The sequence below is a fragment of the Arachis hypogaea genome, chromosome 16 (assembly GCF_003086295.3).
Source record: "Arachis hypogaea cultivar Tifrunner chromosome 16, arahy.Tifrunner.gnm2.J5K5, whole genome shotgun sequence".
Lineage (NCBI taxonomy): Eukaryota > Viridiplantae > Streptophyta > Magnoliopsida > Fabales > Fabaceae > Arachis > Arachis hypogaea.
Genome location: NC_092051.1, coordinates 22,655,399 through 22,667,769, shown reverse-complemented (window position 1 = coordinate 22,667,769; position 12,371 = coordinate 22,655,399).

Sequence of the window (12,371 nt, the reverse complement as noted above, 5' to 3'; positions counted from 1 at the left end):
TGTGATTATCGAAGAATCTCAGTTAAAGAATGAGCGTATGAATATAGTTACCTTCCTAGAAGTCTTCGAAGGCATTCGTCGACTTTTCCTTAGTGGTTGGCGTGAAGAAGCTGTAGTTTCAGCTTTTCTTTTTTGAGTTTTCCTTGGAGAACCCTCAGCAGCAGGGACCGCTTGGACAACAGAGCGCTTAATCTCTTCCAGGGTGCGACTGTACTTAGTGTAGTAAGCAGTCCACCAATCAAAGCAAGATTTTGTGATGTAAGAGCTTCAATCGTAAACAAGGTGATTGTAGCTCTCTTTTTGTTGTTGATCTTTCGAAAGGCAGAGATCAAGTTCTTTCTTTGAGGCCAAAGTAATATGGCAAAATGGCCTGCTGCTTCTGGGGAGAGGAGTTGGGATGGCTTGTGAGAAGCCAAGTTGCCTGGCTGTGTAATGAGGGGCATACAGAGTTACCTTGAAACGTTCTTTTTTATGTTGAGGTAGCCCTGTAGGAATTACTTGTACAGCCAGTAAATTTTTCTAACCCCTGTTAGCAAGCTCATTTTCTTCAGTATCGTTGGGGAAGAGGAGGCGTTCGAGCCAAGCAGGACCACAATTTCGACGCAAAAAAGGGGTGAAATTGAGATCCTCATTGTGGAAGTCTTTGCAAGAATGAAAAAGAGAAAAGACAGCCTAAAATCGGTCTTCATTCGATTGTGCTTTTGGAAAATTTGGCTTGAAATTAGCCAATCGGAAGCCTTCGACGTGCTGTTTATCTATAGCACCACCACTAGGCTTTGTCATATACTTTTCAAAAATAGCATTGAGCCATAGTTGAAGAAGTCAGAGAGGACCACCTGTACTGATTAAATAGTTATTTCTAAGACAATTGACAAACTGGCTAAGTTCTTTAAAAATGTGTCCTAGAAGAAGCTTGGCCAAGTTAAAGTTGTTCCCTTCATGAAGTAGAGCGGCAAGAGGGAGGAAAAGCTTTGACATTTGAACACTTCGAGAGCAGAAGACAATTGCATTTAGCTAGTAGAACAGAAATGCTACATGTTCATCATCCGTAATGGCAGTGCCCTCTGCGCCCATGTGATGAGCAATAAAGTTACTGTAAGAAGTTGTGGGGGCAACGTTGTATTGATGCCTAGGTTGCATATCAGAGGTGAAGTCTGGAGAACTAATCGGGAGTCCTGTAATAGCAGCTACATCTAGCAGTGGCATACCAATCATTCCACAAGAAAGGTGGAAATTATTAGTAGTCTTGTTCCAGAAAAAGGTCACGGCTCCGATCATCCAAGGGAGCGTCGAAGGAGAAAAGTGAGAAAGTCTCAAAAGATCTTGAATCCCGAGAGCCCCCAAGCAGCGCTCTTCAATGGGGCAAGACGTTCATACCAGGCTGTGAAGCCAGTTCCTCGAGGAGTGATCTTAGGATTGTTCCGAAAGGGTTTTTAGTTGGTGAAGAAGGAGATATCAAGGTCTTGATTGGTCAGCAAGTCTTCTCCTTGAGCACTGGAGAAGAAAGGGAGTTTTTTGTTTGCCCTTTTCAGATTCTCGATGGGACCAATGAAACAATGGATGTCTTCACCCACAGTAAAGGGAATAAGGATTCTAGGATCGCTAATTTGAAGTTGTGGGTCATTGATAACTTCATCATTAACTTGATTCAAAATGTGAACAGCTGGAGGAGCCGGTAGTTGTACCATGGGGCCTTTGCCTTTGTCTTGTGTAGCGGCGTGAGATGAGGAAGCAGCCATTGAAGAGCAAAGAAGAATGAAGATTGAAGAGTAAAAGTTGTACAAGAAAGGTGAATGCAAGAGAAATTTAGGAAACAAGGGTTCGAGAAAGTCGAACAAAGACGGAAGTGTTGAATTTAAAGGGAGTTTTACTGTAGCCGTTATTACAAAGGGAATTCAAAGAGGAAGGAGGTAACTTTGCGAAGAAGGCGAAGTGGTGGAGAGAGAAAGCGCAAGTCGTGGGAAACGTGTCAAACGGGTCAGAATTAATGGAGAAGGTAAATGGTAATTATGATTAGTTAAAGTGATTGAAAACTGAATTAGGATTAAGTGTTTCATCTTCCAACGAGTGGCTTCGAAAATAAACACATTAATTCTAGGGACAATTTGTTGGTCGAGAAATACTTTCAAAAGGATAAGCTAATTCGAAATGCTGGAGAGATGTTAAGAAGGGAGCAGAAATCGAAAAGACACACGTACCAGTGTTAAGTGGAAGTTATTTGACGTGTACTCGATTTTGATATCTTAGCGAATCGGAAAAATAATTCGAATAGAGGATCAAATGGCGCTTTCGAAATGGAGAATCGAGTGGTTACACGGAGAAGGAAGTTGAAGGCTTTTCTCTGAGTTGGAAATTTAGAGTAAAACCCCTCCCCGGTCCCTAACCATTTACGAAATTGACCTGGCGTCCCCTCACCATTGGAAATTAACAACGCGGTCCTTAACCATTCTCTCCATGTGACCAAAATGACCCTCTTACCGGTACTTCCGGTTACTTTTTACCCGAAAATCGACAAGAGGGTCCTTCCAGTCACACGAGAGAATGGATAAGGACCGTGTTGTTATTTTCTAATAGTCAAGAGGCGCCAGGTCCTTTTCTAGATGGTTAGGGACTAAATATTTTAAAAGTAGGGTTACAGGTAGAGACTAAATATTCTTTTTAGAAGTGATATTTGTTTCATTCAAATGTTCGTGGTATGCCGAATTAATTTTTATTTATTTTTACGTATTTTAATTTTGTTTATTTAGTTACTAATTTGAATTTTATGTCAGAAGATTTAGAGTTTTCTTTATTTAACCTAAAGTTGAGTGAGTTTCTTCGATTTAATTTCCAAACCATTGAACAAATTAGATTGAGGTATTTCTTTCTTGTTGCATCAAGAAATTGAATAAAAAATCAACTGATTCTCTTTGTATTCAATTTCTTGATGCAACAAGAAAGAAATACCTCAATATAATTTGTTCATTGGTTTGAAAATAAATCGAAGAAACTCACTCAACTTTAGGTTAAATAAAGAAAACTCTAAATCCTCTGACATAAAATTCAAATTAGTAACTAAATAAACAAAATTAAAATATGTAAAATTAAATTAAAATTAATTCGTCATATCACGAACATTTGAATGAAACAAATATCACTTCTAAAAATCTAAAAAGAATATTTAGTCTCTACGTGTAACCCTACTATTAAAATTATGGTTGATGAATTTAATTTCACTAATAAGAAAAACAGTTTATTTTTTTTTAGAAAAAGGTGTATGGAATAATAATCTTGAACTAACTTTTTTTTTAGGTTCAACAATATAGAACATACATGTCGTTCTTAAAACCCTAAATCCAAGACATAATAATGCTTAATCAACCCAAATAATTATCACTTTTGTGTTAAGTTTCGTTGTTAATGATTTCGTACTATCTATTAAGTTTAACGTTGTTTGCTCTCCGTTCACATGTAAAATATGGCAGAATGCATTATATGCAAAACTTAAAACAATGTTTTTTTTTATTTATTTTCTAATTTTAAGTAAAATCCCTCCACGGTCCCCTCACCATTAGAAAATAACAACACGGTCCTTATCCATTCTCTCCGTGTGACCGAAAGGACCTTCTTAACCGGAAGTACCGGTAAGAGGGTCCTTTTGTTCATACGGAGAGAATGGTTAAGGACCGCATTGTTAATTTCCAATGGTGAGGGGGCGCCAGGTCAATTTCGTAAATGGTTAAGGACCGGGGAGGGGTTTTACTCGAAAATTTGTTGGTAACGTTCATTAACAAAAGAGTGAGAACAGTTACCTAGAAATGCGCATACAAGGTAGCATAGTGCAATTAAGGATCGGTTGCAGATTTGGGTTATAAATATTAGTAAGTTTTAGGAAATAAGGGTCGGAACTTTTCTTCAGAAATACACTCAAGCACACTCACATCTCCAGCGAATTTCTGAGTCTGCATTCGAGTTCGATTTCTATAGGGTTCCTTCCATTGTCTTTAATTTTCCATTTATACTTTCTGTAAAACTTTATTTTTCCTATCCAATTTATCTTTCAAGTAATGTTTGATTTCTTTGTCCAATTTACATTTCAGCATCTTTAAGTTTTTATGTCAAACGTCCTTTAATTCAGTCGAATGCATTTTATTGTTTTGTTTAAATTCAATGCAACCCATTTTGATTTCAGTAAATTTACTTTTCAAATCTTTTCTTTTACACTTCTTTTATTTTTTTAGCATTTTTTAAACTTATTTCCCCTTTTAATACTCGTCTAATTCAAAAAAATTTGATACATTTATAGAACTAGTACCTGCAAAAAGAAAAAATTTTGCTCCCAAACTATTAGAATCGAATCGCCATCGATTTGTTAAAAATCGACAAAAACACAAGTATATTTACATTTTATAAATTCAATCCTTAATTACGATGACAGCGAATAAAAATTAGTAGACCAGACAATGACGATGACAAGGTTGATGATAAAAGAGTAATTTTCTATGGGTTCCTGTAAAAAGTAGCCATTATTGGGCACGTGGCGGCTTACAGTAGCAAGCCGCGAAACTTTAATTCACACGCCAAACACGTTACTAACCAGATATATAATCGATAATCTTTTTCGCAAATTTAAAGGAGCCAAATGAAGCTTAAATGTACTTCACGTGCTTCATCCACCACGGTCCAATCGTGTTCACGTGCCTCACACGAAATGGCCCCACATCCCTGATCAGATTTTATTGGATGAAGATGGAGGATGCATGCGATGACGCCACGTGGAAAACATAAAGTCCAAATGTGGCACGTGGAATGCGTGTGACGATCGGAAACGTGTTTGTTTTCGGAGAGTGCAATGATGGGAGCCGCACATATTGCGTGAAGCCGGAGCTGCCACTGGCCCACCGCGTGATCGATCATCGATCACTCCTCCATTCACGCGCTCCAGGAGCGTTGGAAGAGGCACGGTGATGCAATCCAAGGCTTTTAAAGGCTTTTTATCCACTAACACCACCGTTATGAATCATTAATAAAATAAAACATAATTTCAGAAGACATGAGAGTTGAGTTGAGTACTAATGTACTATTATTATATAGAGAAAAGCTTTAATTATTCGACATAAGGAATCAATAGCCAAATCAACTATTTATATAAAATATAATTAAACTATAAAATATATTAAAAATACGTAAAAGTTTATATATAAGTAAAAATATTTTAATTATACTAAAAATTAGATACTAAATTAATTATTATATATTTATAAATATTATTTTATAAATTTTTAAATTAAATAATTAGTTACTAAAATAATTAAATTTACTATAGAATAACCAAAATAAATAATTAAATTTATTTGTAAGATTATAATACAATTTTGTAATATATATATATATATATATATATATATATATATATATATATATATATATATATATAAAATAATTAATTAATAACTAATTTTAATATACATATATTATAATTTAATACATAATAGCTTAATTTTTATGTTACCCGTAACATTTTTATTAACCGTAACACACAATGTCACGTTTCTACTAAATTGATCCTTACAACTAATAATTATTGTATTGTGTAATAATTGTTCTATATTTTTGTAGTGATTTTATTATTATAACAACCAATAGCAAGACTTAGCTAATTGAATCAATTTCATTCCTAAAATAATAAAATACTACTAATTTTTATATAAAGAGTAAAGTATCGTTTTTTTTCACAATATTTGGGATAAGTTTTATTTGTGTTTCTAATATTTAAATTGTCCTATTTGTATTTCTAATATTTTTAAAAGTGATTTAATATTATCCTGCCGTCAATTACACATCATGAACTTTAGTTGGAGTTCTGAAAATTTCTTTTTGAAATTAGAATACAAATATCTGAAATAAAACTGATGATCTACTCTGGATAATAGCTCATCAAAAGTTAAAATTAATCTCTACAATATTTATATAATTTATTTTTTTAGGAATATAGTTAAACTTAAACACAAATAGTGGGTACAATATTAAAATCGAACACACTCAAATGAGATCTAATTAAAAATAAATACATCTAAATGAGAATAATTAAAAAATATAATTTGATTTGTTAATATAATTGATGACAAAATAATATTAAATTATTTTTTTAAATATTAAAAATACAAATAAAATAATTTAAATATTAAAAATATAAATAAAATTTATCCCAAATATTAAGAAAAATAAAAATAATATTTTATTCTTTATATAAAATCTTTGAGAAGGTCATTGACTTCCCATTACCAAAGCTAGGCTCCTTCACGGACAACAGCAGTAATCCAATAATCTAAAAAAATAGATGTTTAAAAGCTACATGTTATTAACTAAAGTGAACAAATTAACTATAAATGTATTTTTCAAAATTGAACCAATAAAAAAACAGCATATATAACTTTGTTGTGTGTATATATATATGAAGTATCGAAATTTTGGCGAGATACTTCAGTAAATGAAGTACAAGCCAATAACAAATAAAATACTTGCCGCCACATTTGACATAATTCGCTGTTACACTGATCTTATCATGCGTGAAAAAAATATGAAAATAAATGTTATCCTTCTTATTTTTTCACGAAATATTAAATTTTACAATGTTATATCAGCAAAAATATTAAACTCTTGTTTATAATTACAAAAATCACACATATGGATATGATAAACTATAAAATTCTTTTATATAAAAAATGTATCACAACTAATATACAATATGATACTATTATTTTTAATAATAATAATTTTTTCTCATAATATCTCTCGATCCCGGTTTTCTGTGCAGCTCTTAAGCATATAAAAAGTTAAAAACAATACAAATCTTCCTTTTGGTCACTCAAGAAGTCAAGATTCAAAAACAGGAGTCAATGCGGGCTCCATCAAGACAAACTGCTTCCATTCCGAAGATAACTTCTTAAACATTTTTTTGTTTGAAGGAAAATAATTTTATATAGAAAAAAAAAAAGGCAAGTTCAGCTTTGAATAACTCCAGGTTTGTATAAAAATTGGTATGCCTTATGTTTAATTCGTTCATTTTATTAGGAATATGAGCTGGTGTTCCAATAAAGTATGATCAGACAAAAGGAAACAAAATATTGTAGTTTAGGCTTTAACAGTACTATAACTAGCTAATAAGAGTAAAAAATATATGTTGAGTTCCTAGGAATCCTTTTTGGGTTTACCTTTCGACGTCATGATTCCACATAAATTAATATGCATTCAGAGGTAGCTGAGTGTGGTTTCTTTCGGGTTAACCTATGTTTCCTTTGATTAATCGAGTTACGAGTTTTGCAAATTGCGCTAACCACGCTTGGTCAAATCTACTTTTTACTTTCTTGGTCATCACACTTGTCTTGTGTGTCGTACAATAATAGTAACAAAGCATGTGACAGGTGTCAAGGATGCCTTGAATTTTTGCCACGCCATAAATAAACAATTAAACGTGCAGTAGTATTAAAGAAGGGAATAAATTAATAAAAAATAGGTTTAGTCTGTGCTTTAAAAATACAAAGTTAAGATTAATAATAATAAAATTTTTTAAATATTTTACTTTAATAAATACATAATAAATACATAGAGAATTTAAATTTTATATTATTTTTTATAAAAAATTTTAAATATAATTTTATTATATATTCTAAAAATACATGTTAACTAAATTCATAAAAAATTTATTGACTAATAAAATTGAGACAATTATTGTATATTTTTAACAGTTACATTGGATCTATATTAAAAACAATCATTAAAATTAATTATTAATATAAATATATTTTAAAATATAAAATATATATTAAAAATAAATTAAATAATATATATAATTATATATAAATATATAATTACTAATTTTGATATATTCATATATTTTTATATTTTTAATATATTAAAAATAAAGATATTTTTAGAAAATAAAATTTATAGTTAAAATTTTTTTGGATAAAATAAATTATTAAATAATATATTTTAAGATTATACAATTAATAATTTTCAAATTTTATACTATTACATGAATAAATATTATATGATGAGTTAATTAATTAGTTTTTAACTTGAATACATGAATTCAAATAAAATATACAATAAAATTATTTTGTATTAAATACATATACAATTAAATTTATAATACAATAATGTATGATGAAACATAATTTATCCTTTATATTTTTTTAGATGTTACCAGAATAATTGCCTAGCAATAATAAAAGACAATTTACATATTTAAAATAATTGGAGAGCATATTTACACAATTGCAACATTTTAAAGAAACTTATATTTTGGTCACTCTAATCTATGTAAATTATTACATTCTACTAGATTTTACACATTTTTATGTAAATCATCGTATTTTATCGCATATTACGTGCAAATTTTCGTAAAACCTAAATCGCAATATCCTATCATGGATTATAGTTAACCTAATAAATCTAAAAAACCGCAAAATCTTACAGTGGATTATGTGAAAACTAGTGACTTAATATGCATGAGGGTGTAATGGATTATAAAGAGATGCGTTATAATAATCTATGGTGGGCTATAGCAAATTATGAGTACATGGATGATGGATCCACTATATAGTGGGCTTGCAATAATTTTTCTCTTGTCTCGGAATTCTACTGTTTCAATTTCTTACACTTTTACTTTCATTATGTCCTCCAAAGGTTAGTACTTCTGCCCTTATTCTTCACTGTTACTGTAGTTGTTTGTTCATGGCGGGAGAGAAAGGAAAAGAGAAATCGAAAGCTGTTAAGGTTAAAGAAGATGACCCATATCATTGGGTTCATGACGATGTGAGGACTCATTCCTTATCGTTTACCAGTGTTGAGTCCATGGCCGATTTGAGAGGTTTGAATGTTGTGAAGAGTGGTTCCAACGTCGCTGTTGAGTTTCTTCCTTGTTCTGGCAGCGATAGGGTGTGTGAGAGGAGAGGTGATTGGGGGTATTTCTACATGTATACTCCCTGCATGTTTGAACTTGGCGTTAAGTTTCCCTTTTCCTCATTTGAATGTGATGTTCTTACTCAACTTAACTGTGCGCCCTCGCAGTTACACCCGAATTCTTGGGCGTTTCTTCGTGCTTTTCAGTGTTTAATGGATTTTCTTTCGTTCCCATGCTCGTTGTCGTTGTTCTTTTCACTGTTTCAAGCCAAAGGGGTTCGAAAGGGTTTGTGGGTTTGTCTTAGTAGTTTTCCGGGTCGTTCTCTTTTTCTTCTGTATAAATCTTCTTTTAAAAACTTCAAGTCTCTTTTTTATTAAAATTCGATCGGTTGAGGTTGAGTATCCCTTTTATTTAGACGATGAGCTTTTCGAAAGGTTTTCTCTTTATTGGTGTTCTGAGCCGAGTCAAATTCTTGAGGCTGCTGAGCGGAGTGAGGAGGAGGATTCCCTTTTAGATTTTCTTGTTGAAAGTTTTGCTGACGGAGTGTGTTTATCGATTCCCGAGCTTTTGCATTTGTATGATTCTGGTGACAGTGAGGGCTTGAAAGTGTATATAGGTAACGCTTTGCTTTGTTATTTGTTTGTGTTGATGTTGTAATATCTTCTAATTGTTGGTTTGCTCTTGTAGGTGGGCGGGTTCCCCTCTTGGATCCTTCTCGGCTTCAGTCCTTTATGAAAAAGAAAAAGGAGAAGGATACTAGTGGTGTAGGAGCTCAGAAGGATGATGGTGGACAATTAGCTTATTTTGCTGCTCAGCCAGCATCTTCATATAAGAGGAAGAGAGGTGATATTGATAAGTCTATGGAGGTCATCTCAGAGAGTGATCAAGAGGTCGTTGTTGGTGATACGGCCGCCTTTGATCGTCAAAAAAGGCTTCATGGCTTTATCTCAGGATCTAGTTTCTACTCCTTGTGGAGCGATCAGTTTAATTTTGCCGAGCTAGTAGACAGAGCATCCCAGTATCCTGGGGATATGCTGATGACTCGTCAGGTTGGTATGGAGGCGCTTGGAAAGTTTGTTCAGGTTATGTTCGGCTAATTCTGTGTTCTTCTATGTTTCCTTTTGTTGTTCTGTTCTTATATGGTGTTAATTTTGCAGATCGTTGCTTCTCGTCTGATGTGCGTTGGCCGCACCACCGAGCTCATAGGTGCTGAGCAGCGTGAGGCTATTGATAAGGTCTCTGACCTGGAGAGGTCATATAAGGCGAGGATTGTTGAACTTGAGAAGTTATCAAAGGAAAAAGATGATATTGCTGTTAGTGCAGTGGCTAAGGCAAAGGAATCTGAAGAGGAGGTGGCTCGATTGAGGGACCAAGTTCGGCTGCTGCAGGTTGATATAAAAGAGGGTGACGTTTCTAAGGGGAAGTTGACTGCAAGGGTTCATGAACTGGAGGAAGCGGGAATGGAGATGTTTGTCTCTGGCTTTGATCGTGCGGTTAGCCAGATTTCCTTATTGGCCCCTGATTTTGATTGTGATCATTTGGATTCGACTAAGATCGTGATTGTGATTGATGGGAAGCTAATCGTAGATAGCACTGTGGAGGAGCATGATGAGAATGCTCCCCCCTCTTAGTTTGTTTTGCCTTGTGTATTTTGGCTATGTATTGTTAACTTTTAACTATTGTTTGACTTTAGTTTTGTTTGATCGAGGTTTGGTCATGTTCGCTGTTTTGTTGCTGTTTTGAACTCGGATAGTGTTTGTTTTGGCCGAGCTATGGCCAAGTTGACTATATCACTTTCTTGTGATTTTTCTGGCATACGTTTTATTTGTTTTTGCATTTTGTTTGTTAGGATTGTGTTTGTTTGAAAGAACCAATCACGTTTATTTGAATATATTGGGCGTTCGGCCTCATTAAAACCCTTCCTTAGGCAAAATCCTCTTTGTTTTGGGAAAAAAGCTCTAAGGGAGAAAAAGAGTACCTTCATCCGCTGATTGTACAAGTCATGATCTATACATTTTTAATGACGAAACGTTCAGTTTCCTGATACTGGGTTGCCTTGTAATGTTTGGAGTTGGTAAGCCCCTCTTCCGAGTAATTTTGCTATTCGGAAAGGTCCTTCCCAGTTTGCGGCGAGCTTGCCGTGCGAGGGAGGTCATCTCGCGTCTTCGGTTTGTCTGAGGACTAGTTCGTCCTTAGTGAATGTTCTTGGAACGACCTTTCTATTGTGTTTTCTTTCCGCCAATTGTTTCATGGCTCTCTGTTTGATTGCCGCGATGTCTCTGTCTTCTTCGACGAGGACAAGCTCGGTGTTCCTTATGTATGTGTTGTGTTGCTCATCGTATAGCTTGGTTCTGATTGTGGGAGTTCCGATCTCTACTGGAATTAGCGCTTCTGACCCGTACACTAGTTTGAAGGGTGTTTCTCCCGTGGTGGTTTGTATTGTTGTGTTGTAGCTCCATAATATTTCTGGGATTAGCTCGGCCTACTCACCCTTCGTGTTGTCGAGCTTTCTTTTTATTGCCTGCAATATAACTCGGTTAGCAGCCTCGGCCTGCCCATTGGTTTGTGGGTGTTCGACCGAGCTAAAATGGTGCTGTATATTAAAATTTTTTAGAAATGAGCCGAGCTTGTTATTTGTAAATTGTCTACCATTGTCTGATATTATTTCCTTTGGTATTCCAAATCGGCATATTATATTTTTCCATATGAAAGATCTTACCTTTTCGGCTGTTATTCTTGCTAAGGGTTGCGTTTCTATCCATTTTGAAAAGTAGTCTATTGATACTAAAAGAAATTTTACCTGACCTGGCGCTATTGGGAATGGGCCGAGGATATCAAGCCCCCATCTGTGGAAAGGCCAGCTTACCTCCATGTTGTGTAATACCTCGGCTGGCTTTGTAGAGATGGCTTTGTGCTTTTGACATTTGTCACATGTCTTGACTTTTGTTATGCAATCTCTTTTCATGGTCGGCCAATAGTATCCCGTTCGGACGATCTTTGCGGCAAGAACTCGTCCACCGATGTGGTTTCCACATACGCCCTCATGCACTTCGTCTATCACCTCCCTTGCCTCATCATTACCTAGGCATTTTAGCAATGGTTGTGAGAAACCGCGTCTGTATAGCTCTCTCGCTATGTTTGTGTAGAGACTTGCTTTTCGTCTGAATTGTTGTGGATTGAGCTCGTCCCTGGGTATGGTAGCTGTGTTAACGTACTCAAGAAAAGGTGCTCTCCAGTCATGGAGGTGGTTAATCCTTGTTATAGATAGTAATTCAATGCTGGGCTTTTTAAGTGTGAGCTGTGATAATGCCGATGTTTGTGTGTCTGCCCTAGTGGCGGCAAGTTTGGATAAAATGTCTGCTCTAACATTCCCTTCTCTATGCACATGTAGAATAATAAATGAACTGAACTTTGAGATGAGATCCTTTGCTACGAGCCAATATCGCTCTAGCAATGGATCTTTTACCTGATATTCTCCTCGGAT